General features: G+C 42.6%; 1 non-coding gene across 1 annotated transcript; it reads right to left on the reverse strand.

Moving 5' to 3' along the window:
* Positions 1-1,476: 1,476 nt before the first annotated feature.
* LOC121825223 (U6 spliceosomal RNA) lies at positions 1,477-1,580 on the reverse strand. Its single transcript, XR_006067352.2, has one exon. It is a non-coding gene; the product is annotated as a U6 spliceosomal RNA (small nuclear RNA).
* Between the last annotated feature and the right edge of the window lie 5,495 nt (positions 1,581-7,075).

A 7,075-nucleotide genomic window follows, 5' to 3' on the forward strand; every position in this document is an offset into this window, starting at 1 on the left:
TTAGATATTGAGTAAGGGACTAGAGAGGACAGACAGATCTTGCTAGAAAAGTAAAGTAGTTATGGATGGGTGGAGTCAAGAAGCTTGAATGGGGGGATCAAATGGGGAGGAGGGGGACCAGGGAGGGAATACAGGGAGAGACAACTAATTTTAAGAACCATTTGAGGGATAGTCTGGAAACCCAATACAGTAAAAGCTTCCTAAAATATATACATATATGAAGGCCATCTAACTGAAATTGTCAAATAATAGGAGAGACACAGTCCCAACTGGCCATCTGTCACCAAATGAAGATTCTAGTCACATGATTGAGTTACATGTAATTGAGTTGTTGGCCAAAGGGATCCCAAGGAAATCCCCCCAAAATCCAGGCTGTTGCCACGACTATCGATTACTCTCTACAAGCTGAAGGCAAGGCCCCATCGCTGAAGACAAGACCTCCACAATGTATTGAACATGGAGAAGATGAGCTGGTGCCTACCTAGAGCCTCACCCCTCTGTCCTAGCGTCTGTGGTACAGGACGGTTCTCTGCACACTGTCCGAAGAGAAGCATAAACACCAACCCAGCCACAAACTTTTCTCCGACTGACGATGGGTCCTGTCTGTAAGGTATGCCAGTACTACAAAGGGGGCACAAAGCTGTGGGAGTGACCATCCAGTGGCTGATCTGACCTAAGGCCTATTCCACAAGATGGAACCCATACCCGACCAAGGACCTGAGACCGGAGCCCAGGGACCTAGGGGAAAAACCAAATACTGCTGTTCTAAAAAAATAAAAAGGAGAAAGAATGAAATGATGACTCCTAATGACAGTCAGCTAGACTCATAGATCAGTGCCTTGTTCAGCCATCACCGGAGAAGCTTCCTCCTGTACCAGACGGGAACAGATGCAGAGATCCACAGCCAGACCTTATGCAGAGTGAGAGACCTTGGAACACTCAGCCCTAAAGGAGATGGCTCCATGAATCCTTCCTCTCAGGGCTCAGGGAACCTTGAAGAGGAGGCAGAAAGAATCTAAGAGCCAGAGGGGATGACAGACACTAAGAAAACAAGGCCCTCTGAATAACATGAGCAAAGCTCATACGAACTCACAAAGACTGAAGCAGCATGTGCAGGGTCTGCAGGAGTCCACCCCAGGTCCTCTGTGTATACATTACAGCTTCCTGTTTAGTGTTGTTATGGGATTCCTGAGTGTGTGAACGAGTGGGTCCACCCCAGGTCCTGTGTGTATACATTATGGCTTCCTGTTTAGTGTTTTTATGGGATTCCTGAGTGTATGAACGAGTGGGTCTACCCCAGGTCCTGTGTGTATACATTATGGCTTCCTGTGTAGTGTTGTTATGGGATTCTGAGTGTGTGAACGAGTGGGTCTGTTTCTTGTGCCTTCTCTTGGGCTCTTTTTTTTCCCCCCTGGGCAAAGTGGTTTTATTAGAGTGCCAGAATCACACAGGACTTAGAAATTAGGATTGGGGCCCAAAAATATGGAACGTTTCATGAATTCGCGTGTCATCCTTGAGCAGGGGCCATGCTAATCTTCTCTGTATCGTTCCAATTTTAGTATATTGCTGCCAAAACAATCACACTAGTTCTTATCTTTTATCATTTTATTTTATTTAAAAAATAAATTTTGTAGTCCAAAAATTAACTTTAAAAAGGCCTTCTCCAATTTTTAAAAATTATACTTTGTATTTATTTGGGGGGAGGCATGTGTGTTTTGAAGGTCAGAGGTCACCTTTCAGGAACCCATTCTCTTTCTTCCATGAAGGTCCTGGGGTTGGAACTCAGGTTGTCAGGCTTGGTGGTGACAGGTAAGATACCTGCTGAGCCTTCTAACCACCCCAACACACGGAATAATTTTTAATGATGAATTTTAAACTTTTGTTCTTCAAAAAACACCACTGGGAATATGAAAAAGCCAGGCATGGTGGGTGGCGCACGCCTTTAATCATAGCACTTGGGAGGCAGAAGCAGACAGATCTCTGTGAATTTGAAGGTAGTCTGGTCTACATCTTGAGTTCTAAGATAGCAAGGGCTACATAGTGAGACCCTGTCTTAAAAAAAAAAAAGGAGAACAAACCACAACCGGGAAGAAATACACTACAAATCAGAAATAAGACATCTTGATTTTTTTTTTTTTAATTAGGCCTAGGATGTAGTACAGTGGATGGAACACTTACCTAGCATGCTTCAGGCCTGAGTTTGATCTCTAGCACCCAAAATCGGAGGGATACCAAAAGGGGGAAAAAAAAAAGACTAACAATGAAGAATATAAATGGATTCTTTACAGAAAAAGATAAAGTGGTCAGTAGGGATACTGAGCAAGATGCTCGGTGTTACTTATGATAAAAGTTAACCACAGGAGCATCCCATGCAACTATTAGCAAATATGTACACACACACACACACACACACACACACACACACACACACACACACACTACTTTGGAAGCCAGATCATATTCTTTTTGTTGTTTTTCCTATTTTCTTATTTCTTAGAGAGGGAAAGAGAAAGAGAGAACATGAAGTTGGGTGGGGACGGAAGTGGGAAGGGTCTGGTAGGAGTCAGGGAAGGGAAAGTATGATCAAAATATGTGGTATGGAAACAATTTTTAAATAACAAAAATGAAACACAATGCTGTCATATGACTCAATCAACACAGGATGGTAAATGCTATTTTAGATATTTACCAAGTGAAATGAAAACACTTGTCTACACAAGGTTGACACATGAATCTCATACAACTTTACTGTAATTCCTCACATGAAAAATAACCCAACAACCCAAATTTCCATAAAGGTAGATGGCTACACAAATGGTGATGTACCTGTAATGGAATTCTACTTGGCAATGAATAACTATTTACACATCAAAATTATTGTTCTGTTAAGAAATAGCATTTTTCGCCGGGCGGTGGTGGTGCACGCCTTTAATTCCAGCACTCGGGAGGCAGAGCCAGGCGGATCTCTGTGAGTTCGGGGCCAGCCTGGGCTACCAAGTGAGTCCCAGGAAAGGCACAAAGCTACACAGAGAAACCCTGTCTCGAAAAACCAAAAAAAAAAAAAAAAGAACCGTAATATAAATATCTGATATGTAGGATAACTGATATGTGACCCCCAAAAGGGCCATAGCCTAGGGACAGGAGTGAAGAGAGGAAGAGACTGCAAAAGAACACAAGAAACTTTGGGGAGGGGCTGGAAAGATGGCTCAGCAGTTAATAGCATTTGTTGTTCTTCTAGAAGCCCCAAGTTCAGTTCCCAGCACACAAACTGGGAGGCTCACAACTGCCTGTAACTCCAGCTCCAGGAGATCCAACCCCTCTGGCCTCTGTGGACACAACACTCACATGCCTAACACTACACAGATACAAATGCATAAACATAATTTAAAATAATAAAAATAAATCTTAAAAGGGGGGGGCGGGAGGGGGGAGAACAAGGGAATCCTTGGCTGATATATAGAACTGAATTGTATTGTAAAAGAAAAAAAAAAAAAAAAAACCTGGGCAGTGGTGGCACACACCTTTAACACCAAGCGCTTGAGAGGCAGAGGCAGGTGGATCTCTGTGAGTTCGAGGCCAGCCTGGTTTACAGGGTGAGTTCCAGGACAACCAGGGCTACATAGAAAAAAAAAAAAAACCTGTCTCAAAAAAAAAAAAAAACAAAACAAAAAGGAAACAAAAAAACTTTGGAGGGACTGGGGAGGTGTCTTAGCAGTTAAGAGCAATGGCTGCTCTTGCAGAGGACCCAGGTTCAATTCCTGCACCCACATAGCAGCTCACAACCGTCTGTAACTCCAGTTCCAGGAATCTGATGCCCTCTTCTGGCCTTGGCAGGCACCAGGCACACACATAGTACAGACATATGAGCAAGCAAAACACACACATAAAATTAAACATAAACATAGAAAAACTGGGGGATAGACAGAAATGTCTGTCCTTGTGATTGCTGTTTTATAGATGTGTTCTTATCAATTCAATTCTTATCAAAATTGTTCATAGTATACACATGAAGCAAATGCATCTACTGTATGTCAATTATACCTTAATAATGGGAACTGACAGACCTCTAGGAGTGAAACTCAGCATTCCAAACAACAGGAGCAATCTCTATTCAATAAAGACTTCACATCACCAACAGACCATTAAGAGACAAATCCCATGTGATTCCTGTTAGAAAAATCTTGTGGAGAATTGTTTTACTATCAACAGAGGACCAGAAACCTCCAACTTCTATCTCATGAATAAGCATAAGCATGGAAAAATCAGTAGTTCACAGGATCAGTATGATTAATATATGGTGGATTAAGTCAAGATGGCAGAAACTCTCTTTCCTAGGTTACTTATTTTTAAAATACTCAGCAGAAACACGTCTAAAGTATTTTGTGCCGTCTACCAACCCAAGGCAGTTTTATTTATTAAAAACGATACTAATCTCAAACTTTCACAAATGACAACCCTAAACAAGAAAATGCTTTGTTATGATGCAACGCCTATCATGATTAGCAACTTTATAATTTATCACTGGTGTAACAAGTCTCAGCTCCTAATCACACAAATGATCAAGTTAGCCTATTTTCAACTCTTTTTAGAGTAAGCATTTTTAAGAGCCTCTAGCCTATTCTTTTAGGTGCAAATATTTAGCTTTCATTTTTTAAAAAAGCATTCTGGTTCACCTCAGCATCGTCTGCAATCCTTCCCTAGTCTATTTATCTTAAAGACTGGTATTCCCCATGCTTTCACCCTCTCTTCAGGTCTCACTGCAGACCGTCAGCTCTCAAACTCTGCAATCTCTAAGAAGATGATTAAGTCAGATTGAGTCTGGCCGGGCTGGAGACAGGACTCAGTGGTTAAGAGCATTTGTGGTGCAGAGGACCCAGATTTGATTCCCAGGACCTACATGGTGATCACAGTCATCCATGACTCCAGCTCCAGGAGATCCTATGACCTGACCTCCACAGACATCCATGTGAGCAAAACAATGAACACATCAAATAAATGAATAAATCGGAAAAGGTTTTTAAGTACTCCCGATGAGTCCAATCCCGGTTAAGAGATGAGCGGGCGGCCCATTTACCTTCATATTAGTTAACAAGTTTCTCCAGGCAAACCAGGGTACACACTAAGAAACACTGCTTTTACCATAATCCCTAGACGAGCTTATGAATACACTCATCTCGTGGAGGAAAATAACATGTTTCCAATTCCTTTTACAGAAGATAATTCTCAAGTCTGTACTTTAGATCAACTCTTCAAATGAAGTCCAAATCCATTCATTTTGCTAATGTTGCCTCTTGTTCAAAAATTGTCTGGTTTATGAATCCAAAGCCAACCGTCGCCAAAGACAGAGACCTGGAGACACCCTATGTCCCGCCCCCTTACCTCTCCCCTCCAATCATCATACATATCCCTAAAATGGTTACCATCATGCACCATGCTTTATTTTCTTTCTTAGGTTATTATAATTGTCTTGGTACCAGTCTCCACTCACCTTTCAATCCATCTCTTCAAAAGTGACCTTTCCCCTCAAGATAATTACAATTCTAACACCTTAGCATGCCATAATGCCCCATGACCTGGCTCCTGCTAACTTCTCTAAAGGATGTCCCTAAAATACCCTCCACCCCCTGCCATCCTCCACGCCAATGATACAGAACTAGTTAGTATCAACTTCTTTTACCTGTTCAAACGCTCTTCTCTTGGGACAGGAGGGTTGAGTCTCCTAGCTAGCTAATGACATTATTCTTTGAGTTTCAAACCTCAGTCTACCAGTGGCCTATTCTGGGCTACATAGTCAGTTCTAATCAGCATGAGCCACAGAGTGAAACCCTGTCTCAAACAAAAAACACGTGTGTTGTGGCACGGGCATGTACTCACTCAGGAGGCAGATGCAGGACTGTTGCAAGTTAGAGGCCAGCCTAGGCTTCACAGTGAGTTTCCAGATAGTGAGACCCAACCTCAGAACTGATTTTTTCCTATTACACTAGACTGTGTTGCCATGCTGACCTAGCTCGTTCCGTTTCCCATGCTTGTATGGCCAAACTACTACACAGCTGCCACAGAGCGGACATTTAAGAAATGTTATCTAAATGAAGGAATTCATCAGGGAGGTCCAAGGTGAACAGGGATCTTTTCTTTCGTATTAGCCATAGAAAACTTAGCACATTCACTACACAAAATAATTAATCAGTGCCACAATTAAATAGCTTGAAAATATAAAGGTTCCTTACAGCTGTTTTCATTTTCCCTCCCAAGTTCGTCAAATTAATTATGAGCACACATCTGATGTGGAGGAGGGGGTTGCAGGACTACCACTAACTGAATCACATATTCCACTTTTACTATAATGTGCATTTTTACTGCAGGCCACACTAGGTTTATACCTGCACTGTCCAATCCAGGAGCCACTAGCTACAGATGGCTACTGAAATTTAAGTCAATTAAATTTAAATAAAATTTATAATTCGGTTTTTCAGTTGCACTAGCCACATCTAAAGTGCCCCAAAACCATACCTGGCTGGTGGCTGTGATGCTCCAAAGTGCAGACACAAAACATCTTTCTCAGCACTGTCTACACAATTTCAAAAATGTCCCCAGAAAACCTCACTTACTTCTTAGCTCCCACGATCCTGGTGCTCCTCTGTGGCTTAAAGGCTGTGGGTCCCGGGGTCTAGCAAATCACAAGCACACGAGTGAGTGCCAGGGACCTCTGAACCTCATCCACAAAGAGATGACTCCCCCTTGTGCCTAGACGGGAAACTCTCACGGGCAACTCCTTCAAATGGAAGGAAGGTGGGTGACGCTTCCTAGGAAACGTGTGCCATGCTATATTTCCACAGTGTGAAGGCGGGCTGACAATACCGGGGCTTTCATTTTTGCCCATTCTCAAAGCCCTATCCTAGAGGAAGGATCGAAAACGGAGATGGGAAAAAAAAATAAGAAAAGGAAACGGGAGGCACTGGGGATGCTGGAGGAAGATAACTAATTACGATCTGGCGAGGAACTGAGTCCGAGGACACGGGGAACAGGCAGAACTAAAAATGGGGGAGAAACGGGGGGCAAGTGGCTCTGATATAAA

The sequence above is a fragment of the Peromyscus maniculatus genome, chromosome 22 (genome assembly GCF_049852395.1).
Source record: "Peromyscus maniculatus bairdii isolate BWxNUB_F1_BW_parent chromosome 22, HU_Pman_BW_mat_3.1, whole genome shotgun sequence".
NCBI classification, from domain to species: Eukaryota; Metazoa; Chordata; class Mammalia; order Rodentia; family Cricetidae; genus Peromyscus; species Peromyscus maniculatus.